Raw genomic sequence first — 27204 nt, forward strand, 5'->3', positions numbered from 1 at the left:
TGCCAGAAACTTGAATTCACATAAATCATAATCCATGCAGGAGGGAAAATTAGAAGGGTCCATACAGTATTTTAGTAAAACTGAATTTATAAGAAAGCCGTTGCCTTAGAAGATATTTTTACCCATGAGAAAACCCATTTACAAAATTTATCACCATTCTCCAACTAACCCACAAAAAGTACATAGTCCACAAAGGGACTCCACTTACACCAGTCATAGGCATTGCGAAGTACTAAATAATCAATTCTCCTCTCTTTCTCTTTGATGCAGCCTTCTCTGAGGATCCAGAACCCCCTCTTCCCCTGCCTGCAGGCTTTTCCACAGATGAGGACCCACCTTTTCCCCTGCCCCTTGGTGTCTTCTTAGTATTTGAATTTTCTGTGCCCTTTAGTTCCACCTCTACTTGGATTCCTGAAAATTGTCATAAATATTAGAATTCATCAATCATCTTTTCACTGCACTCAGAATTTAGCGTATGAATCCTTTTTGTTTCTAAGTGTCTCACAACTAATCAATCAAGAATTGAATCACCGATGATTGAAGTGATGTGTCCAACATCTGATAAAATATCAACTGACCTTTGAATTCAAACTATTAATTTCAGACTGGATCTTCTTGCCATCAGCAGTTCCTTCTGACACATCATTAAGAAAAATGAAATCAAATAAAATAAATAAGAACAATGATTCACACATCCCATCATAATTTTATCAATGAAGTATCTCCAAATAATATACAAGAAACTTCTAAGGAAAATATCGGCACAGTTTACTGTTTCTGCTCGTAGCAGCTTGAATAGAGTCGGTGTAAGCAGCAGTTCTTTCCGCTTACTTTCTCTACCATTTCTCTAATTTATGTAGGAATTAGATGGAAAAAGTTGCACAATAACTATGCATTAGATCATCCTTAAAAATTTTGCAAGCTGAGACGACCACAAACAATCACAAGCAATCAAATCACAAAACAACTCTACTATGAGATGCAAAATTATCTTGTCTTATCAGACTTTTAATGTTTACCTAAGTCCTCAGTGTTAGAAGAGTTTTCTTCTTCGCTTTCTGCTAATGCATCACCAATTTCCTCAGCTAAACCATCCTCAGTTGGTTCTAGGATTGCTGCAATACGCTTCTTAGTGGCCTTTTTCACACCAGGAAGTGGAAAGTCTGCAGCTCGTACCATCCTTGATTTGTTTCCTTCTTTATATGCTCTGGTCAAGGCTGCTTTGACAGCAGATGGGATGCCATCCATTGGATTTGTACGTCCCCAAAGGATAAAACAAACATGAGATGATCCGAAAGTTTTTGAAGTTGACGCAACACTGCTTCTTATAAAGTAGATAGGACCACCTGAAATTTTGACAACTCCAGAATAGTATCAGTGTCTTCCTGACATATTGAGTAAGCATTCATGAACTCCACAACGTTCTCAACAGCTTCATCCTGGTCATCATTTCATACACAAATATATGAACATTCCCATAATTTTTCACTTTAATAAATCAAGCTCCAAGGCACTTGGCCAAGTGAAGTCAAGAAAAAACTTCCAGAAATAGTTGATTAGTGTATAAAAAATGAAAGATTTTCTGTATGGTTTGAATATGTGAATGATATACATCATAGTCATCAATAACTCTATTCCAAGGCAAAGAAAAGGAGAATGCAGTATATTTCAAACCTTAGGCAGCATCCGAAGAGGATCAGTTAATTTTTTTAAAAGAAGTGTAAGAAATTCAAGTCGAAGAGTCTTCCTGTAAGATTTACAACAAGAGAAGGCTAAGTAGCTTCAAGGAAAAGCATTGAAGAAACCTATTGAAATTCCATAATTCAAATTGGTAATGTAAGAAGTAGGCCATAACACCAACAGATCAAAATAGATGTCTCTATCACTTATTTCCCACTAGTTCTTCAAAAAGCGAAATCAATGAGGTTTGACAAAGTTCATGTGCTCATGAACACAATCATGCACTATATTTGTTCTTTTTCTAACAGTCCCCTCTCTTTTAGAAAAAATTCATCACATTTAAAAAAAAAAAGATCTTCAGATAGTCATCACACTAAGGAAAGGTATCTTAGTTACCCAATATTGCATGATAATTGCACACATCATTCTGTCAAGTGCATCAAGAGAAATTGTTTCTAAAAGCTAGCCTTTAGGGACAGAGCCCAAAGCATTATTTACCACATCCAGTTCCCATATAACATATTTCAAACATTACAACTGTATCACATTATTAAACTTTATCATGTCCTTACAATGCAGATTTTTATGGTTCTCAACCAAGTTTTTGTATGATAGCACCATCAACCATGTCAATATGTTAAATTTCACAAGATGCAGTTCAAAATTATTATAACATGCCTAATCAAACATGGATTTTACAGCTTACCAAATTGAAAACCTCTCCCTACACCCATGTCACACTGTCCACTCATCTTACAGTGCTTGACAGCTAGGCCAAGAATGCTATCATAAATTCAGTAGTGGCTGGGGTTTGGCTACTTTATGAGCATTGTCCAACCTAAAACTGGCTTTAAAATATCATGCGACATCTTGACAATTTAGGCTAACAAAATGGCTCAGCAGCATCAGACCCCCATAAATCACAAGAGTTAGGAAGATTCATACTATCAGTGTCATTCAATAAGCCAAGTGGGATACTACTTTGAGCCCTGGTCCTTCCTGTCACACTTCATGGATAGAGAAAGCAGCAACCATGCAGGGAGAGAGCCATCTAATCCTATACCCTTGTGAACCAATACGACCAGAACACCAAAGAAAAAAAATACAAGTTTTGCCAGCGTGCTTTCACATTTACTGTCTGTGGAAGATATTAAAGCATTTAAATGTGCTTGATATGCTTTATATCTATAATTATAAGTTCAGATATAGAACACTTACCTCCCTGAATTAGACTCACGAGAAGAAAGAAGATAAACATGTAAATCCTCCAAAAGCCTCAAAATTTTGCCCATAGTTGAACTCTTTCCCAGCCACCCTCCAAAACTGTTAAAATTCCGTTCTCCTGAAAATGTGAGTACGTTTAATAAGCTATACAGCAGTGAGATAAAATAGCAATGTCATAGATTGGGATTTAAATAAGCCAAACTATTCATGAGGTACTTGGATTTGATTTGAAACTATTCAAATTCAACTTGGGTTTAAGTCAAGCTTGGACTAGAGTAACTCAAGTAGTGACTTGAGCTGAGTTCAAGTAAATAATGCTTGATTAAGTGACTCAAAATTCTAGCTGAGCATTTATTTTTATATAATTTTAATTATATTTTCAGTTATATAATATTTAAATAATATATGACTTGGAGCTTGAATGCGAAGTCACTCAAGTTCATTCAAGCTTTAACTCAAAATTAGTAAATAAATTTATCAATATTTTTTATGTTGATTAAGTCGATTTGAGCTCATGCTTCACTCAAATTTGAGTAGTACACTATATTTGACTCAATTCAAATCAATTGCACTATAAAAATCAAGTCAAAGTATCAAAAGGAGGAATTATATGTTCTCAAGGAACTTGTACCAAACATGTATAAAGCCAAAAATAAGATATCAATTTAGGAAAAGTACACGTCAACAAAATAAAAATAAAACTTCATTGTACAAACCAAGTCACCAACTCATCAATTGAGCTCATGATTTACCAACTTTGAATGAGTGAAGAAAAGTTGTGAGGAAATGATAATGGTTTAAGAAGTGGGGAAAAGAAATCTCAAGTTCTCAATCTTCAAGAGCAAATATTAAGGTCCAGCAGAAAATAACAAATTCACAACTATTTTCTTCTTTTTTTCTCCCTTCTTTAGAGGGAGGGCCCAATGAGCCGTTAAGACAACATGGGCTAACACAATAGGGTGTAACCCTCCCCTTTCATGATTCTGACCTTAAAGGTGAAACTTCTATCATATTGGTGAATACTGAGACCCACCACACCCTTTAAAAGTTATGGGGAGAATAACCAAAGTACGTATAATTGGCGATAACTGTTTTTCAAAACAAAAGGAATATTGATCAGATATATTGGCATGGTCAACAAGATATATGTGAAGCAAAAACTAGAAAAAGAAAAAGTAAGAGAAGGGAATTTCATTTCTAAGGCAGACATAAAGTCTCAACATTAACCCATCTCTCACAATGGCATGGGGATTAAAGGGTTAAAGATGTATATGGTATCTCTCACTTCTAGCATAGTGGTTCCTGGCAAAGGATAAGAACAAATGTATTAACAATAATCAAGAATATTTTACACAGAGTGTTCCATTTCCTACTCGTAGTTATGACTTTTGACTACAAAAGGGAGTACACAATACTTTTCAATTAGACATGCACCTTCAGTTTCTAAACATTTTAGTTTAAGCAGGATTCAACCAAAATATTTGAAATGCACTTTTTACTTTCTGAATGAATTCCACAAAGGGATATTTCATTTGAAGGCCATGAGGCAAAATATGATTACAAAACCAAATGTAGACAGGTGCAATTGCATATAGAGAAATGTAATGATTCACAAATGAAGTTATGATGATTGTAAATACGAGAAGTAGACAAAATAAGAAAAATGATTTAACTCATTTGCAGAAAAATAAAAACAATACCAAAGAAGACGAGTGGTCGCGTGTGTCAAAACAGCAAAATTATAATGACATGAATGGATTAAAAAATACATGATGGTTTCATTGATAGACATGACTCAGCTAAATGATGACACTGAAGTCAAGTAACCAACAAATGTAGTTCAAATTATTAACTAGTATGAAGTCTTTTCATACAAGGTTTTTTCAGGTAATTAGACAGGCATGCTAAAGTAAAATTATCCTACAAATATAGTCGTAGGTAATCATGATTCTTGCTTTAAAATTAGTAGTGTAAGTGAATTTATCAACATAATCTTTGTTCTAAGATGATTTATCACTAGTACATTGGAAAAAATGAGTCTTATGAGGGGCCCATTTTCATGCTCTTTATGGAACCTATTACATACATTACTGTCCTCATTTATCATGGATTTTTTCCAGATAAGCACACATCATCAAGAGAAACTAATTCTCAATTTTATTGCTCAAATCAATAATCAATGTCATAATAATTCTGTAAATAAAACATAGAAACTAAGCCTTATTTATAGAGTTAGAAATCCCAATTACATTAACCCTAATTCAACACTAATTATGAATACTAAATAAATATAAACTACTGAAATGAAATAAAATAAACTATTTTCTATAATTATTCCTAAAATAGGTAGTCGTTAAATCTCTAGGATTTCCTACATCAACTTCCTTTTGATGAAACGACACAAAGGATGGCAGGTGTGGGCACATTAAAGATGCAAGATATAAATTCATTACCTGTTCAAGTGTCTCCCGTTGTCCATGCAACAATGCAGCACTAATTCAAACAACAAAAATCAGGAAACAGAACAAGAGTAAAATTGAAAGCCATGTAAAGAACACTTGGCATTTCTGGAGTATAAAGGAATGCATACGGAATAATACAGGAAGCAAGAGAACCAGTTTGAGAGAGCTGCCACTGTCGACATCTTCGAATCTGTACATTTACTATATCTCCATCGGCAATAGACTCAGCAGCACGGGCAATCATGCTCATCCTTTTCATCCCACTTTCATCCTTACCAATTGAACTTGGCCTATAATTAATATAATTTTCCTGCAAATTATGAAATAAAATCCATGTATGGATTACATGACCAAAAAAAAAAAAAACTATTGGTTTAGGCCATGTTGTTATTGTTGATTTTCACTATTTTGACCATCAGCCCTTTATTATTGTTGTTAATTTAAAAGAGGACTCTCAGAGGTTCCCAGAAAATTTGTCTATTAAGCTGTCCCTGAGGTAAACAATTTCCAGCTGAAAGGCATTTCCATATAAACTTGGAGCTTTTCATTTTTGAAGGTTAACTACCAATTATCAATTCCATGATATATGATTTCCAGATTTTGCAATTAGCTACAATTGAGAACACTACATTGAACATCACTTGGTATAAACCAAGGATAATGTGGTAGACTCCTTTGGATCATTTATGTGGGCAGATGTTAAGCTAAGATTTCAATACCTATGCAGGATAGGTAAGATTTTATGGCACATAATATATTTTTAAACACCACTTGAACTCCTAAAATAACTGTCATGCCGTAAAAAAAAAATATACTAGGTGTATGATGCTGGTGCTAGAGTCAAAATTATCATTCCAACAAGAGGATTTTTCTCATGATTTACAGTTATAGTAACTTCGCTAGAAAGGGGCCTGCGCGTTGCCGCAGCAGCAGCACAATAGGATTAAAAATGGTGAGCTTATAGTTGAAGAGAGTCAAGACCAAAGTTTTTGAGACTTTCTTTCTGCAGATCTTCTCTTTCATTCTAAATCGTTTTAGTCCTGTAGTTGTTTCACTATAATGCTATTATGTTAATTTATAAAGATATTATATTTATATAATTTAAGAATATATATCATTATTTTTATTATTTTAACATATTTTTATTAATTATTTATTTATAAAAATTAAATATTATTTCACATAAAAAATATGAAATAAAATATATAAATTTCATAAACTTTAAATTATATATAAAATAAATTATTTTATTTAAAACCAAGTAATAATAAAAGTTACAATTGTCCTCTAATGATTGCATAATCCCAATCATTAAAAATGTGCATTTCATATAACTTTCATGCTTGTAAACGACTGACCGTATATGGAAGCGCTATTGTAAATATACAAAACATTCTATTAATTTTTAAAACATGAGGGTGATATTCTCTTATTTAAGATTCAGCATGTTGTATATTCTATATGATGCTAAAAAATGAAAATCTCAACAATGAAATGATGATATCCTTTCCATATAAATTTCAATTTAATAAAGAAATTAACACAATGCATTTTATCAAATTTTATTTTGATTGGAAGATTTTAAGAGTGCCCTTTTTCACATAAGTCCAATGCATCCATTATTATTATTACTATTATTATTATTATTATTATTTCTCAAGTGCTTTTTAAAAAATTTTAATCATAATTAATAAAGAGAGAAAGAGATTATCATATTTATTAACTGGAAGAACTTTTTGAATCATTTTTCGTGGATTTTTTATTTTTATAAGATGAAAAGAGAAAAATAAGAATTTAAATTATTTTTTTTTTACTATGAGATAATTATTCAATCATATAACAATTAGTACTTTAGTACCATTGGCAATATTGTTCACTTCTGTCCAGCCCATGTTTTAAAGTAAATAGGACCAGCTTCATATAAACTTTAAGCCCATTTTATAAATACTTCCTAAAGCCCTAGGTCCTTATAAGGTAAAAGCCCTTTTTCTCTTCTCCCTTCTTGTTTCTGCAACCTATTTCTTCTCCTTCCTTTTTCCGAGCCAGTACCGTATACCATCTTATCCTCCTCGTTCCTTGATTTCCCAAAACTAAATAGTCGTAACCATCTTCCTCCTTCCTTTTCCCAGTACCATCAACCATCTTCCTTAAATTTAAATAGCCTACAGTTTCAATCAAGCGTTATCGACCATTTTTGGTCCTATTCTGTGATGATTTGATGAAATGTGAGATTCTGCGATTGCAATTTGATTTACTTGTTCTCTTAAAGTCTTAATTTTTTTTTTTTTTTTTTGGTTTTGATTCTTTTTGGGTGATTATGTGTTGATGAATCAATACATACAAATACAAATGAAAGTTCTTTGTTTTTTGTTCATGGTCTTAAATTTCTTTAATTCTCTTAATTAATTTTCTTTCTCCTTTTCACATGATTTGTTAGTTTCATCTGTGGATAATTCATCTCTCTACATTTGGCAAAATAGCCGAATATCCATGCAGATAAAGAGCAGTGCAAAAAGGCACACAAAGGAAAGAAACCGCGTCTTTTTTTAGATAGCATGTGAAAAGGGAGAGGGACAGAGGCAGAGCAGTTGAAAGGATGACGCACAGAACTGTAAATCTATAGTCGGAAGGAAGCCAAATAAACTAAATAAGCTGCCCAGTAGATCTACAGGGAAATTACGAACTTTGATGTATTGTTATGCATTGTTTATTTCTATATGATACGCCATAAATTTCAATTCAATTGAGAATGCTTATCTTTTGAAGCCAAGTTCCAAGGTACTAGGTCAGTGTTATTAAAGGCGTGAGAGGCGCCCAGGCGAGGTGCCAGGCGAGGCGAGTTGCCCCTCTGCCGCCTCGACTGGGTCCCCCCTCTTGGCACCAGAAAAGTCGACGCCTCAGGTTGGCGAGACGAGGCACGAGGCAGGTGAGAGGCATTGCCTCTTTCAAGCGCAGCAGAACCTCTTTTTTTTATTTTTTAAAACAAAAATATAAAACCCTAAAGATTTACCTGTTGCCGACAAAAAAAAATAGAGCTGCATTAACTCCAGGAGCTGCGTCAAGTCTGTCCAGTCTAGGTATGTCTCTCTCTCTCTCTCTCGTCTTTTTCTTCCTCATCTCTGTTTCTGTTATTTTCTTCCACCTCTGTTATCTTCTTCCTCCTCTCCCACTCTTTTCTTTGGAACGCAGCAGCACTGCAGCAGTTTTTTTTTTTTTTCTTTCCTTTTCCTTCTTCTTCTCCTCCTCCCTGGTTGGCTTCTTCCTCCTCTATTTGCCCTGTTATGTTGTCGGTAATCAGTTACAGACTTACAGACTTGCAGCAGTTTTGCTTTTTTTTTTTTTTTTTCCTTTCCTTCTCTTGGTTTGGTACTTTGGTTGGGTTTTATTAATTAGTTAATTATTTGCTATTAATTTAATTGTTTTACCTTTAATTTTTATTAATTAATTATTTAAATTTTATGGATATTATTGAATTAATTATTTTACTTGTTAATTAGTTGATTATTTAACATGGGTATTGTTAAATTAATTATTTTACTTATTGATTGGTTGATTATTTAATATAGGTATTGTTAATTTAATGGTAATTAATTTATCTTTTACTTTTTATTATTGTTAGTTTGATTAGTTTTACTTTTTATCTTGTTAATTAGACATTAGTTCTCATTAGTTATTTATTTTACATAGTAATTATTATTTTATTGTTAATTTGATAATTTAACTTTTTGTTCTTATTAATTAATTAATATAAGTATTGTTAATTTATTTGTAATTAGTTTACTTTTTAATTGTTATTCTTGTTAATTTAATTAGTTTTGCTTTTTATCTTGTTAATTAGTTATTTATTTTATATAGGAATTATTAATTTACTGTTATTTATCATCTATTTAAAAGTATGAATTTTTATTTTATAATTACACACACACACATATATATATATAATTTAGGCAATTAAGGTTATGACGCCTTGCTTCAAAAAGGCCCTTGCCTTGCCTCTCGCTTAAGGCCATAGGACACTCTATCGCCTTAGTGTCGCCTTTCGCCTTAATAACACTGTACTAGGTTGAAGGGATTTGTAGTGTCTACTGAAAAAGGCTAAAGTCCATGTCATCCTTAACAACTTTCATAGTGCATGAACTTTTGTCTCCATATCACGTTAAAATAATGGTCAAATCATAGAGTTGTTATGCTCTTTGTTGAAAATGATCAACCCAGAAAGTTTAACCACCACAGCCTAAAATTTTTGAGACATTTTGTTAAGGGCGATAAATATAGGTAAACAAGAAAAAAAACCTGAATAAGAAGAGGAACCAAATCAGGATCACTCATGCTAAGGTCAATCCGCTCATCCATTCTCAGCTTACCTCCATTAAAGCCAAAAAGCCTAAAACACAAAGGATGAGTGAGTACGAGATATCCTCTTAGAATAATTTCAAATATTTCACATTCAGGCAAGTTCATGAGCTTCATCAAATATAAAATGAGCGATAATTGATTACTTTATCATTCTTATTATAAAAGCAGAAAAGGAAAAATGACAAAAAAGAGACCAAGGTCACTATCATAAGATCCTGGTGTTTCGAACCATAGGAAGAGACAAAAGAAAATACAAATGACAAAAGAAATATATATAAAAAAAATAAAAAATGAATAAAAAAAAAATGATCATTCAGCATAGATATGACGGCCAATAATGTATATGATAATGCAACTTTGGTATGATACTAATGCAAGTCACAATAATAATTTATCCCCTCCTTTTCGCCTGATCAAGGATATGTAGTCCTTTTGCATAATCAAACAATAAATCCATGTTATGCCTTATGCAACTAGTTACTATTCTGAAGATATTGGAATTGGATCCTATTCAACAAACTACATGACATCATAAAATGGAAAGAAAGAGAATCCAGTTGTAGATATAAAAAAATGGGATCATCAAAATCATACTTATCAACAGCTGTGAATGGAGAAATATCTTCATCCTTTGCACTGCTAAGAAGGCGTTGTCTGACATCATCATACTTAATGACTGACATGGAGAGACTCATATATTGCAATTGATTTAGTGCCATGCGCATATCTCCATTCACTCGTTCTGCAAGTTCCTCTAGAGCAAGCTAGAAAATTGGAGGCAGAACCAAAAAAAGAAAAAGTAAAAAGACCAACTCATGCTATTAGTTAATAAACATTCAACAAAAATGCAATCATAAGAAACATGTGATCTACAAACCAGCAGAACAAGATGAACAGCAGACAGACCAGAAAAGCATAAGCAATTGGAAAAGTTACAATAAAACTACCTATTAATGATCCACATAGTAAATTTAATGAATAGGAGAGAACACTTAAAAATAAAAGGGGAAAAAAAGCCTCAATTTTCAACTTAATTAATTCCAAATTCTCAACAATCTTAAAATACAGAATTAACATAATCCAGAACTTTAAACCAATGCCATGAAATTAAAACTGGGGTCCAAGAAATCCCACAGATCTCATTTAGAATTTCAATGTATTTATAATTTTCTTTTAACATAGCACTCATGGGACCAGCGTACAGGTTGCCATTAAGAACCAAATTCTTGCAAAGGAACAAGATAATAAAATTTGGAGGTAATGCTGCAAGAAGAGTACAATATCAGTTCATTAACAGAGAACATTCACAAGATAAAAACAAAACCCAAATTAAGAAATACTAAAACTTGAAAGGAGTATTTACCTCGTTAACTTGAAGGCCTTCTGCATTTGCTACTTGCATTAACCTCTTTGCCATCTGCCATCAATGAAATTCAGCATCAATAATGTTGTATAGCTGTCTCACAAGCTTAAACTATAATTGACAAATATTTTTGTGAGCATACACAGAGGTATTCATGGTTCATTTAGTTGGTTCGAAGTAGATAATTTCAAATCAAACTGATCAAATCGATTTTTAAATAATCCAAAAGTATCCAGACCAAGCAAGACTGAGAAAATCCAAACCAAGGCCATCTAATTTCAATTTGGACAATCAGATTAGTTGGTTTGTACCATAAAGTAAACTCCACCACATTACAACTCTCTCAAAGTTAAAACTATTGCACGATCACTCTTTATTTTTTGAAAAACAGTGCAACAGCTACCAAGGTAAAAATGATTTGTAAAGAAATTGATTAAAATGAAACTAACATATCACAAGAGCATTACTGCTTTTTAGTTAACATTTAAAACTTTGTAATAACATATTATCATAACATGACCTTGTATGTTAACTTCATATATCATGGATTAAATTAACAAGACAAAAGCCCCAAAAGAATGACATTTAGCGCATAGCTTTATAGTTTTGGCTTGGTTCTACTGGATTTCCATATCTTCAAGCCAAAATAATCCAGCATAGATAATCCAAGAACCAAAATCGACCATAAAAGTCATAAAACCATAGCTTTTTGTTTAGATTGGGTTGAAATGATCCAGTTTAGTAAATTTTTGTTCAGCCCTAACCAGTATATTCAAAGTGAACAAAGCACTCAGCTAGAAGCAAAAGTGAAGTGACATATGGGTCCAGCAATTTAGGACACTTAAGGCAAGGCAACTTTAACAGGGCATTTGCTTTAACCGCTTAAGCACATGCCTCTTTTGAAGCGCAAGGCGCAAGAGCATGCCCCTTTAAAATTCATTTCTTTCTTCTATATTTGTGATGGGTATTTTGGCTTTGCTCTTTAGTTTAAAAAGGTAATGTTAAAAAGCCTATGATATTCAACATTGCACAAAATATTATTAAAAAAATAAATTCGTTAGGCTGCTAGAATTTGTGAGCAAACAGTGTCGTAGAAGTGGAGGGAGATATGATGCCTTTCTGAAGCTAAGCGAGAAACAATTATAGCAGAAGGAGGGATGGGTGTCAGGGAATATGCATTTTGTTATGAAGGGATAGTGTAGGCTGTTATTATAACTGTTGCGTAATTATTGCTAGCTAGTTATGGTTCTTCTCTTTCCTAGTTGGCCCATTGTACAAAGAACAGTTGTCGACGATTGATCCTGCATTTTTTTGCTACTGTAATGAATTATCTTTGCCTTCCTCTCCAATTCTCCTGAAATTCTTACTCTGATTTCTTCCTCCGTGTTCCTCTCATTAATCATTCCATCCTAATCCTACTTCTAAATCCTAAATCTGCAACAGTTGGTATCAGAGCCACCAACTCTCAGCCATGGCAAAAGGAACAAGATCGCAAGATCTGAAGAAGGAAAAGCTCTGTTGCCCACCTCTGAACAACTTAACCACCAAATGCTGGAAGAGGTTCATAACCTCGTAGGGGCATTGAGTATAAACAGCATAGGAGTCGCTAATGCTCCGAACCCACCAGAGATAGAAAGGCAAGTAGAGACGGTAGGAATGACAGCAGCTCCAACTTGGGGACATTCAACAGAACTATAATTTCCCAAGTTCAATGTGGATGGGCTTGAAAGCTGGTTATTAAGGGCTGAATATTTTTTCGAAGTAAGAGGTGCTGTGCCTGAAAATTGAGTAAAGTAGTTGTCCTCTATCTAGCAGTGTTATTAAAGGCGCGCCTGAAGCGCAAGGCGAGGGAGTCAATTGGCACAGCGCCTAGGAGCACTTCAGGCGAGAGACCTTCCTAAGGCAACATGAGGCGACGCGAGGCACACCAAGTCGTAATGCGCCCCCAGGTGCACTTCCTGCATGCAAGCCCACTCAGCCTTATAAACCCACAAGAAAAGAAAAAAGAAAAAGAAATTTGCGCTAACCCCAAGAAAGTCAAGGGAAGAAGAAGAAGAAGAAGAGATTCACAGGGACCCAGCAAGGCATCATAAGAAGAAGAGGAGTCACCTGGGCTGCTGTACAGTGCTCCGTGCCTCCATCTCCACTCCTCCTTGTCTTCCAGTCCAATTACAGGTATTTATGTTTTTTTTTTTCTTTCCTTCTTCCTCCTCTCTCTCCCCCCAACTTGGGTTTTCTTTTCTTTATTCAGCTCTCTCTCCCACCCACTTGGTTTTCTTTTCTCCATTCAGTATTTCAGATTGATGCTTCTATTCTTTCTTTTCCTTCATGTGGCTGAGTTGATTCTTCCTTATTTTGGTTATAAAACCAGCTATTCTTTTCTGACCTCATGCTCTTTCTTTTCCTTCCATGAGCTGATTCTTCATTCACTTTGGTTATAAAATCAGCCGTTATATAGCTGATTTTTTTTTACACTGTTTCATTACTATTTTGCTTAAGTTTTTTGTTTAGAAACTATTTTGCATGTTAAAAATAAATGTAAATTATCTTTATACTGAATTCATAGTTATTGCTTATGAGTTTATAGAATTTAATTCAAATCATTTTAAGTTAATGTTCATAAAATTATAATGTAATAGAAAATTAATATTATCATTTTAATTGAAAAATAAAATTAAAACATGATAACTTTTACTCATATATGTCGTATAATTCACCATGACAGTGATACAATAAAGTAAAAAATAAGTGATGAAATATCCAATATTCTTATATTAAATTTATTTTATTTTTAATTAAATTTTTTATATTTTTGCTCCTCAGCTCGCTTAGGGGCGCACCTGCACCTTGCGCCTTGCGCCTAGACTCAAAGACCTCTTGGCTTCTTAGTGCGTCTTGAGCCTTTAACAAATATGCCATCTAGAGCGAAAAGCAATATAGTGGCATCAAAGCTTTGTCAATATCAAAGGAGCGGAAGCATATACAAGTTGGCCTGAGTATGTTCAAGCCCTAAATTCCTGATTTGGGAAGCATGCATATAAGGACCCCCTGTCTGATTTTCACAATTTGAAGCTGGTAAGCTCTTTACAACTTGCCTTGTTGCTTATGACAATTAATATCCTAAGGCTGAAATTAAGGAAGACCAAGCCTTAGGGTTCTTTCTTTCAGGGCTGGTAGATGAACTTAAAATGCCCCATAAGGATATTTAAGCTGAAGTCAGTGGCAGAGGCTTACTGCCGCATTTGCAGGAGGTGACTATAGTGGCCTTACAGAATCAGCCTAAACCATTCACCAAATTACCCACAAACAGCTCTTCATCCTCAACCCTTGGCCAGAGAATTACCCAAACACATCCTCACATTTCAAACACAAAAACTAACCCTTCCAAAGGGCCTATTACCTTTACCCAATGTTCTGAAACTGCCTAACCCACCTTTAAAACCCAGTAGGGCCCTGACCAGCAAGGAGTTGAATGAGAAGCATGCTAAAAGGCTCTGTTTGTGGCGAGATGAAAAATTTACAGCAGGTCATAGATGATGGAATTGAAGGTGGGAGCAGGGGATAAAGGGGAGACTGAGATGGAGTATATGGATGAAGTATTGTTGGAGGGATTTAAATTATCCTTAAATGCTATTTAGGGCATTATGGGTACCCAGACAATGTGGCTGATAGGATTGTGTAAGGAAATGTGAGTTGCAATTATTGATTGATACAAGGAGTTGTCACAATTTCATAATCAAACAAATAGATGTGAGTTGTTGAAGGATTCTGGGATTTTATTTGAAATAGCAAATAGTCAAGCACTACGTTGTGGGTATGCGTGCAAGGGTTTTCAGGGGGTATGCAAGGGCAATCTTTCACTGCCAATGTCTTACTTCTAACCTTGGAGAATTATGATCTAATTTCAAGCATTCAATGCCTAGCCACTCTCAAGGAGATTACATGGAACTTTCAAATGATGAAGATGGGATTTAAGGTAGCAGGGACTGAACATCCATTGGACGGGGAAGGGTGGAATGATTTGGGTGATCCTAAAAATATGGGAGTGGCAAACAACAGCCAATTGAATTCCCTAATGGCAAAAACCTGTCAGTTGGCTTCACTACAATTGTTAGTTTCTACAAATTCTTATTTGACAATTGGCAAGGGTGAGTTGAATTCCTTCTCCATGGAATAGGGACAATTATGGTTGGAGTTAAACAAACACCAATAAAACTATGAATAGGTGCCTTGTGAGCCAGTGGGATTGCCTCCAAAAGAAGTCACAATCAAATGATCAAATTGAAGAATGGGGCTCAACCTGTCAACATATGCCCTCATCGTTACCCATCACTGTAGAAGGACGTTATCAAAACATTGACACAAGATATGTTGGATTATAGGGTAATTAGCGCTAGCCACAACCCTTTTGCAAGCCATGTTATTATGGTATAACAGAAGGATCAACTCTAGAGGATGTGCATAGACTACAACGCTTCAATCATTTAACCATAAAAAATAAGTTCTCAATCCCAATAACTGAGAAACTTTAACATGGTTTTAATCTAGTAATACTCATAGTTATTAAAGGCATGCCAAGACTCTCTTTGGCTCCATTCCTAGTGCCTCTATAAGAGAAAGGCAGGCGACATTCACTGGCCCTCACCTTATGCGCCTAGGCATGCATCTTGTTCTAGGCGCAAGGCTCTAGAAAGGCACGCCTTCTTTATTTCACCTTCAGCCAGAACTTCCATTGACAAAAAGCACTACCACTCAACTTGAAATTTATTGATCTATCAAAATCTGATATTGACACACTAAGAAGTTTTCGAAATTAGTATCGCTAGTGATAACTAGTCACCAAAATCTCATCAAACCACCACATCCAAGATCACAAACCTCCCACATTTCCATTTTCAATACTAACACTCTCTTATTATCTTTTTCAATAAAAAAAAAATATTGCATCTACACCTATTTCAAAATCTATGCCAAAAGAAAAAACATCATCCGCTAACTTGAGAACTAAATAATACATATTTAGTTCTTAAAAATAAGGAAGATGATGAACATATTGAATTTGAAGATGAGTATCAAGAGGATGAAGATATAGAAGAAGATGAAAAAAGATTATGATGCTACTCTTGATGAAGATTGAAGAGTAACTGTTTTATAATTGCTTGACTTTAGTTTTGAAACATAAAAGGACTATTCAAGTTTTAATATATTAGCACTTGAATGCTTATCAGTTATTATTATTTTAGTTTTATGTTATTTGAAATTTGATGGAATATAGACATTTATTTAACTTTTATGATTTTTTATTTTTGCGCCTCATCTAAGCCTTACGACTAGGCTCTAGGACCCTTTGGCGTCTTAGTACACCTTGAGCCTATAATAACTATGGTAATACTACCATCAGGACCACCTCCATCCTGTAATTACCATTAAGCCCACTAAAACTAGAATCATTACAGCCATCACCCACAATCATCATTCTAACCAGCACCACTGTCACTACTGCAGCCATCATCCACTGCCACTACCACCATGTTCTCATCATACATTGATGCCATCACCACTACTACCATGGCTATCATACACTATCATCACTGCCACCATTGTTGTAGCTATATCTAAAACCAATACCTACTAGAACCCGTACTAGTCATAATTATTACCACCACCATAAACAATTAAACATATCAGCCCAACCACCAAAATCAATGCTGCCATCACCTTTGCTAACCCATCCATTTCCATGTTTATGACTCACTATGCAACTTAGCGTAGCACTAGCACAACTATCATCACCCAGACTGAATTATTCAGCTCTTGATTTTACAATTTTACCAAATTCAAAATTTTAATAACTTTTTTTAATATATTCCAAGGTAAAATTTAAAACTAATCAAAATATGATTAAAGTTCCATTCAACTTTCAAAGAGCTCCCTCAATTATCCTAACCTAGTTGTGGCAAAATCTCAAAAAAACTATCCAGTTGCAAATATATTTTGGGTTCCAAAAAACATTCCCAGCACAGGCTTCACCTTTATATATATATTCAGAAAATCAGAATTACTTAACACAAACTACTCAATAAATCAGAATTTCTTAATTAAAAAGATCTAAAGTAATAGCATTGCCTTAAGAATAAAATGGAAACAAACACAACTTAGAAAGATTTTTTTTCATCATTAATACAAAGGCTTATTAACTGCTCAATATGAGAGTGTTTAGTTTGGCTTATGAGTTGGGTAAACCTACTTATAAGTAGGAAGTCATCATGATTAGTGTTTGGTTTCATTTATAAGTTAAAAAAACTACTTAAAATAAGTCAAAAGTCTTAAGGTACCATTTACTTATAACTTATATATTTATTTTAAAACTACTATTTGACCAAGCAAAACACTATATTATCCTAATAACTTTAAAAATATTAACACTATCCTTATTTTAACAACTAAAACACTCAATTACATATCTTTTTTAGTCATTTTGACAAGTCAAATTACTTTTAAGTACATTTTAACCAAACACTTAAACTACTTAAAAATAACTTTTAAGTAATTTTATCAAACAATTAACTACTTATTTTAAAACTAACTTACAAGTTAAAAAATAAATTTTAAGTCAAGTTAAAAGTAACCAAACCAAACACCCTCTAAATCTCCAACTACACAAATGAGTTGCAGCAACTCATTTTTATTCAACATTATTCCCCATAGCATAACAACGCAAAGGAGTACATCTAGCCAACATCCATCCTAAAGCCATATTTAGGTGGAACCGAAGCCAGGCAGAAGCCTTTTAGCAATAAATAGAATTAACTAGCCCTGAAATCCAAATCTAAAATCTTGAACTGTGCACCTAAGTGTACTTTCTCCATTTGCAAATCTAGTGAAGCTAGCATACAAGGTTGAAAGATGGAAAAAGTTCAAGATAATAGCATATTCATTAGTGCACCAAAGTCTCCAAAACATGTTCCCACTATGAAAAATATAATAAAACTAAAAGAAAAGATTTGACCAATCAAAATGAAATATATCCATGTAAAGGGGAAAAAAGATATGAACCTGTTGCTTTGTAGGTTTCCGGAAACTGAGAAGCAAGCAGTAGTTCACTAGACTTTTTAGTTTCTGACTATAACGATCATTACAAATGCAGACAATGGGAATTTTGGACATCTTTATGCTAGCAATAAGATCAGCAACTCCACCTCTATCCCCAGCAGACATCCCATCTACCTCATCCATGATTAAAACTGTTTTTGGATGCTTCGACCTAAAATTTCATAATAATCAAATTCTGCATGGGGAAAAATCCTATGGGTCCATTTAGATAGATGAGAATTTGAAATTAAGGGGTTTTTTTTTTTTTTTTCCAAAACATTAAGGTGTAGTTCAATTTGACATTGTTTGGTTTCAGAATTTTAGGATTTTTCACTTGAAACACAAATCCATATCCACCACCTTCATTTCAAATATACACCTATAAAAATAGATCTTACAAATTTTAAACATCTGAAAAGTAGAGAATTAAATTGCATAATCAACCTATCCATGTTAACAGCCAAAGCTTCATTGCTGACAAGTTCCTTTATACAATTTGCATTACTTCCACCAATTCCCTTACTAATCTTGGCATCTGCTTTTCCCCGACTGTCACTGGCATTTACCTGATGACGCATAAAGCATAAAAAAAGTATCAAGAGAAAAGCTATAAGCATTAAGCAGTATAATTCGCAATGAACTAGTTAAAAAATAATAATAATAATTCAACACAATTTGTGTAAAATATGCCAACCTCAATTGCCTGGAAACCGAGCATTTGACTGACCAGCTTTGCCGATGTGGTTTTCCCTATACCTGGTGTCCCACTTAATAGCACAGCTTTCTTGGCACTAGAATCATTTTGTTTCTTGCTCTTTCCCTTATTTCCAGCATCAAGGAACTGCTGATTCCAATTTTTCAACCAACTATGAAGTTGGTTAACCTACATATAATCGCATGGAGAGTTTATTACACTACTTCTAATGATTAATATAATAAAGATAAAAATTTAAGTAGCTAGAGAAAGCAAGGGAATATAATGACTAAATAACATACCAGTGATTGATTCCCAATGATATCAGTTGGAGCTTTTGGCCTATATTTTTCGGTCCATGGAAGAGAAGAATGCTTGATAGTTTGTTCTTTCTGCTTCAGAGGAGAGGCACCAGTGGTTGAATCTTTCCGATTCACATTTGTTTTTAAAGAGTTGCCTAAACATAAAACAACTTTATAAAATTTACAAGAGAATTAAGAACTTCAAAAAAAAAAAAAAAAAAGCTTTAACCACGTAATACATAAGAAGAGCAAAACCAAGTTATATAGGTAAGTTGCTAGCATCCACAGTCCAAATGGCAAAGGCGATCAATTATTGCCTCCATATAAACAACTCAATACAAGGATGTTAGTATCAGCAATTCCAACTTTGCCAAATATTCCCAATCAAGTAAATGTAAAAAAAAATATTATGGAATTAAGATACAACTAGAATAGACCATGGTTTTAAATCATGGTCGCGAAATAAACTCATAACGGCCGTAACGCAACAGTAACGGCCTGTCGCTACTCAAATTTTATTGAAAAATTTGCAAAGTTCATGAAATGAATAAATATTCAAAAATATAATTAAAACTACGATATACAACTAAATAATAAGCACAAATATATCAAAATAAAGATATTAGATCCACCATTCTTATACATCATTAGTAATAATCGATTTAAAACTAAAAAAACTAAGAAGATTATAAATAACTAACCTTATTACTACCAAAATGAGTGTCTAGGAGATCTTGATTATCTTGACTTTGATCCTAGGACATCATAAGCTTAGGTTGTAAACTCATTATTTAATTTAGAAAATCAATTTCAAAAGTTAATTTCATGATTATTTATTTTTTTTAAATTTTATCTTGCCAAAATCTAAATTTACACTTAGCAAATATTATTAATGCTTAAAAGTTTCTTTGATATTATTTTCTAATTATTTATATATTTACCTAAAAATAATTCAAAAATAGCTAAAAATTAGGGCAAAAAAAACAATAACAAACCCTTCAATCTCCGTCACTTCAAAACTACCTTGTCTATTTGATGATCTATTCTCTTGAGTTAAAAATTTGAAAAGAAATGAATGATTTCACTTGAGTTGATTGTAGAGAAAATTGAGAGAAAGTTGAGAGAAAATAACTTAGTTGCCTAGAGAGAATGAAAAGGTGCTAAAATGAATGACCCAAATAATTTTTTTTTTTTTTTTTTTGCCCAAAACAAGGTTCCCTCTATTGCATTTCACATGAAAGAGGTAAAAAAACTAAGAATTCTAAGCCGGAAAATAATGGCCATTGCAACAGTTATATAACGGTCGGTAACAGCAGTTACCTTTAAATAACGGTCATAATGGCCTTTACAGTTACAAATTTAAAAATCAATTAAATAACAAAGGTAGCAGTAAGCCAAAAAACCTTTGAATAACAGCCATTATGTTACATAACGGCCGTTATTTAAAACCATGGTATAGACAACACACGTTATAATACTTAGCATCTCCATCCACTTGGTCAAGGAATTGATAACAGAATAAATCATTAGTCCAACAAAAGTATAGCAAATTAACAAAAGCTACAACTATAAGATTTCCCTTCTGACATGCAAATAACACCATATTGACCCATAATCAAATATAGGCCTAAAGACCTAGAAAAGCCAAAGACTTGGTTGATTTTTCAGTTATGGTCAATGTTAACACTTCTGTGATTTGAACAGGCTTGCACCAGGCCCCCATATAATTCATGTTGCAATCCAAAGAATTCCACGTTAGATGCTATTCAGCAAATTTGAATTGAATGATCCCACTTGAAACTATTAATATATTCTAAAAATTTAAAAGAACAAAGAAAACAAAAATATGCATGTTCTACATCAGTTATCACCTCTCTCAAATCAAATTAAGAAAATTCAGTGGAATGGATATCGTTTGACTTCTAGTAGCTATCAGTACATATTCAGTCATGCTCTTAAACTCATGGAAGCAAAGTTACGAGAAGCCCAAGAGTAGACACTCCTATGGGTTTTCTTCACATATAATTCTTTATCTTCAATGAACATATTTTTCCTCTTGATTTTCTTCACATACATATACAATTTCTACCCTTTAACCTACATCCAACAGCTTCATAGGCCAAGCTTGTGCGCCAATAACACACTTGGCACTCTTCGTAACTCAAATTTAAGTAAGAGAGAACGAAAATCATTTCAACTTAAAATAAATTTTCTTCAAAAAAAAAAAGAGACCACCCAAATAGAAAATGGGATCTTCATCTTCCTTGCCAGTGGTAGGCAGTGATGATTACCTCTTTGAGCTTGATAATAGGGCAACCTGAGCTCCAGTGTATTCAACATTGCCTGATATTATGTGTTCTCTTATCTTCTCTAATCTCTTTTCCAGGCTTAGGTTTGGTGGTTGCTGTAGTGATTGTATCATGGTTTCAAATCGCGGTCGTGATTGCATTCGCGGTCACAGTCGCGAGTAACGGAAATAGGTTTGCAATAGCAGTAACATAATGGTAACGGCCTAGCACTATGCAAATTTTTTTGAAAAATTTGCAAAGTTCAAAAAATGACTAGATATAGGTAGATACAAGTAAAATTAAGATATACTACTATATAACAAGCATCAATATATCGAATAAAAACATTAAATCTATCAATTTTTTTACATCATTAGCATTAAACAATTTATAACTAAAATAATTATGTAGATATAGTAACAAAATTAACCTTACTACCACCAAAATAATACATAATGAAAAGAAATAGCAAAAAAAAAAAGGCAATAACACACCTTTTTGTAAGAAGTAGCTTTGGAGGGAAGAGATATTTAATGACGATCTTAGCTTAGAAAACAATAAGGGAGAGATTTGAAGAAGAAAGGAGAAATTTGAGTGAAAATTTTTAGAGAATAGGAAAGAAACAGCAGTTGTGAAGAGAAAAGCACATAGATAATGAAAAGAGAAGGAAAAAAATTATTGTTTCCATGCAATTCGTAGTAGATGCATAATTAAAGCAACTGCCGTTATTGTTATGTAACGGTACATAATGGTCATTACCATTAAATAACGGTCGTAATGGCCGTTACTATTACATAACAGTTGTAATGGCCATTACACATACAACTCAAAATTCGCCTATAAATTACGGAGGAACGAGTAACAAAGCCTTCAAAAACCTATAAATAACGTAACAGTCGTTATTTGAAACCATGGATTGTATTAATAATGGTGGATTTGGCATTATCTGATTCCTAATGTTAGGTTTTCAAGGTTTGCTGAAATTTGATTTGGGAAAGGGGAGAGAGAGACACACAGAGAGAGAGAGAGAGAGACAGACACACATGGCGAAATGAGTGTTTCTTTCTTTCAAGTTTAAATATAATTATTAACTTTTACAGTATAATTGATATATCAAATGACATTTAAATAAGGAACATAGGCATCCAACGTGGAATGTTCAGAATATATCATGATCTCCATGGTCCTCAGATTTGGATTTTTCTCATCATTAACATTTAATATATCATAATCTCCAGCTATGTCTACATGTAGAGGGGGAAATGCAACATTCCCCTTCTACTATGCTACTATTATTGCTTTTGCCCGATACTAAAATAACGAATATCACTCAAAAAAAATATATACATAGGGTAAAATCGTCATATAAAAGCTTTTTATAAAAATCAGAAACTAATTAATTATTCCAACCAGTTAAAAAAAATACATATTCATAAATACATAAACAATAAACCCGTCAGAAACCAATAAATTAGTCAAAATGCTTCAAAAAAACACTTATTCTTTTGTAACATACTCATAATCTTACCCTCTGCTTTCTGAGGGCTTTTTTTTGGCACCAAAGCAACTTTCTTCACATGGTCCGTTGCCTCACCACGTGCAAGGGCTTTTGCATTTGATGACCGTATCATGTCAAACAATCCATCCTCAGTAAGGAAGGAGTACTACGGTAAAAATAAAATTAGGAACAATAAAAATGAAATTAGGAATGCAGTATCAGCGATAAAAGCTGGAACAGGAAGTGTGTGGATGGTTTTGAGATAACCTACCCAAGCTCTTTTGCTTTGCTAGATTTTCTTCCCTCAATATCCTCATCGCATAAGAGATAATTCTGCATACAGATGGTGTTAATAACATGTTGCCAATGCCAAATAAACCAAGCAAAATACAAGATAGATGCATGAAATTACAGTTTTCTTGCTAACAGATCCAGTAACACGACCCCCATGTCGTTTAATCAAATCCTCAGCTTCTTCTCTTTCTAAACTGCAAGCATGATCGAAAATCAAAATAAAGCTGGTATGATCCAATGCTAAAGACACTTCAAAGGACGCTATCAGAGGTGCTCAGCCATCAAACATTTAATACAATCTCCAAATTATAATAACACGTACAAGCAGAAAGTATTATCATAACATGTACAAGCCAGAAAGTATGCTAATTTATTATGTTCTATAGCACAAAATAATGTATGCCTACGAGAAGAATATAGAATGGTGCTTATATACACAGCCAAGTAATCAAAGCTTGAGACAGCAAAAGAAGAGGAAATAAAATACCTGTCAAGTGTTCCACTAATTACAAAAGTCAAACCAGCTAAACAAGCAAGAGCACCTTCAGGGACTTCCTGACATGGAAAAAAAAAAAAGAAAAGAAGAGAGAGACGATGTTAACGCATAATAATATGATCTCTCTTAACTAAATACATCAGAAATTTACTATTTGTCTATGACCTTTTCTCCTTTGTGTGGAGGATCTTTCCTTCCACCCAAATTCATAAATCCAACCCGTCCACTACCTCTACCCCTCCCACGAGCCAGTGCTGCAGATCCACCTCTTCCACTAGCTGATGCCGATGATCCACCCCTACTACTACGACCTCTTCCAGTTGACTTGAGAGGAGATTCAGCATCCTTAACATCATCTTCATCACTTGCATCATTACCTACAGGTTTCTGAGCAACTGCTCTACCTGAACCAGTCTTCAATTTCTTACTGGGAGTGACATCTACAGAATTCTTCTTCTTATCAAGCAAAACAAAGTCATCATCATCTTCACTATCATCAACTTTGTGAACTTTCTTTGAAGGTGGCGGTTTCACTGATTGGTCATCTTTTTTAGTTTTTCTCTTTGTTGGAAGTTCCTCAAGTTCTTTCTCATCTTTTGGTTTTTGTTTGTCCTTGGCAAAATACTTGCTAGTTTTCCTTCTGCCAGAATTTTCTTGGTCTCCTTGAATCTGAATTTGTTCCAAAATCATATAAATTATACTATATTTACATATGGAGCAAGAGATAGAATTTTACATGTGATCATGCACTGTTTCTTTATTCTTAGCAAAGGCAGTTGTTTGTCTAAGCAACAAGAGACCACATTCAAAGGATGATACTAAGTCCCTAAAGCATCCCACACTCCCATCCATTTGGCAGAGAGTAGTAATCCAATAATCAACTATGAATGCCCCTTTTCTCAAGAGTTCTCACAAAAAGCCTTATTCTTCATATTGCAGTTGCTTATGAAAGAAGAGAATAAATCTTAACATCAAAGGTTTTATTTCCCTTTTTCCAGTTACAGAGAGCGTAAGGAATTCAAATAAGAAAACTATGGCCTAACTTTAACCTGATAAAGCTGCTTCATTGCTTGTATTGAGAACTGGAAGTACTCATCACAAAACACATACATTACAGTAAATTTTTTAATATTACAACATATGCATGCAGATGCTAACATTTAATCCCATCTTTGAACCTCATACCCCAAAAGCCTGATGCCAAACATGAATTTCAACCATAATTTAAACACATAAGACACATGCAAATTGAGAGCAATGTACTCACAGGTGTCTCAGGCTTTAACTCAGCCAGAGGAGGTTTCTTTTCTGTATTTGTTGGGGCAGGTTGTGCAGGCTTTGCAGCATTGCTATTTCCTTTGTCATGGGCCTTCATTAACCATTTCCTAATATCTCGTTGCTAAAATCCAAAAGGAAGGGAAAAAAAAAAAAACCAATGTACCAATTACAAAGTTGAATAATTTAAAACCCAAATAAAACCTTAACCCTCCATTTGGTTGTTCAAACATACGCATGCCAATACAAATGTGTTTAAAGGCTTTGTCTTCCCTTTAGCTCATTTCCCTAAGAACTAAACAAATAGTGAATTTGTTTTGCTCATTTTCTGTTTGCTTAAGGAAGGGAGACAAGCAGGGGCTTACCCCTGAGAGCCTTCACCATCCGATGAGTAATCAACTACCACACCAGGCAACTGACCCAGTATCAAACAAAATAGTAACAATTTGAATCGGCAAGTATACTCCTTTATTACCGTTTTCTTCCATTTGATTTTTTTCCCCCACAATTTCCCCTTACCCAAACAGCAATTTATCAAGAAAAAATTAAAATAGATAAATAAATAAAACTTACCATCTCTGACAGAACTTTGTACACAGTTCCCAAGAAATTTCGAGTGCAAGAACAATCTGGACGGGGAATTAAAAATGAATTATTGTCACAACAATTTGTAGATAATAATGAAAGAAAGATATCAATTACAGTAAGAAACTATAAAAAAAAGAAATTATAACTTAGAAAAAAAAAAAAAAGAAACCAGACTGGCTATGCCCTTTGCAGGTATAAAAACGTTTCGATTGGACCAGAACGAAATGTTGGTCCGTGTGCGCCTCTGAGAGAAACAAAGAAGAAAAGCAGTTAATACTTGCCGTTTGGGTTTGTTCCCCGTTGTTGGTGTGCCCTGGACGCTAGAGTGAGAATCTAGAGTGTAAACGCACAGGAGGGAATCATTTAAGAGCGTAAACGCACGCCAGACCAATGTTTTTTAAAACCAGAACGGAGATCGAACCGGTCTCATGACTGGATCACGGTTCAGCTAGTCAATCTGTCCGGTTCAATTAGATAAATGGTACAAAATGCATTTGCAAATAATGCAATAAGTGTATGTATAACAGCTGACGAGTTGAGGTAGTATAAACCTTTTTTATTATAATATAAAAAAAGGACCATTCAGGTTATCTCTCATTATTGGTTAAAAATTGAACCAAATTTAAAAAATAAAAAATAATATGTTACATTATTATTATTATTATTATTATTATGAAAATTAAAATTTATAAAAAGGAAAAGTATACTTTAATACCTTATATTTTAGCCTTTTTAACATTGAGAACGTATACTTTATTTTGTTACAATTAAGAATTTATTTACATCATAATGATAAATTGCTAATAATATTAAATGAAGCTAACGTGATGTACTAATATTAACAGGAGAGATATGGAGAGGTAGGGAGACAAGTGAGAGAAAGAGGAACATGAGAGATATGGAGAGGTAGGGAGACAAGTGAGAGATGAAGAGAGAGACATGGGAGAGTCAATATTTCTCTCTCTCTCTCCCCCACACCCCCCCCCCAATGCCTTTCTCTCTCTTTTTTCCTCTTTGTCTCATATTCTATTACTCTCTCCCCCATTCTTATTTTTTGCATGCACGTTTAAAAGGCCAAAAGTTTTAAATAGTGAGATAGAGAGAGAAAAAGACACACACAAATAGGAAGAGAGAGAGAGGCAGAGGGGAGAGAGAGAGAGGGAGACATAGGGAAAGGAAGAGATGAAAAGAGACATGTGAGAGTCACCTATCTTTATCTCTCTCCACATTTGTCATTATCTCTCTCTCTATGCCTCTCTCTCCATCTATATATACCCACTCTCCATCTCCAATACCACCCCTTTGAACTTTAGTTTTTTTTTTATGCAATTTAGAACATGTACTTTACTTTTTTACACTTAAGTGACAAAATTAATGATTGCATAAAAATTAATGGCATGACATTGATTTCAACATGTCACATCAATGCTAAATCATACATGGCACACATCAACACCATGTTATACATGATGCCACGTCAACATTATTTAATAACATTAACAATTTATTCTTATAGTGCAAATGGTGTCAAACTTCTTTCCTTAATTATAATAAAACAAAATACATATCCTTAATGCTAAAAAGACTAAATA

The 27204-nt window shown here is 33.8% G+C and overlaps 1 pseudogene; it reads right to left on the bottom strand.

The window, feature by feature from the left end:
* On the bottom strand, nucleotides 1-26005 carry LOC131179218 (replication factor C subunit 1-like; annotated as a pseudogene).
* Nucleotides 26006-27204: the final 1199 nt, after the last annotated feature.

Source organism: Hevea brasiliensis, chromosome 1 (assembly GCF_030052815.1).
Source record: "Hevea brasiliensis isolate MT/VB/25A 57/8 chromosome 1, ASM3005281v1, whole genome shotgun sequence".
In the NCBI taxonomy this organism is placed as follows: Eukaryota; Viridiplantae; Streptophyta; class Magnoliopsida; order Malpighiales; family Euphorbiaceae; genus Hevea; species Hevea brasiliensis.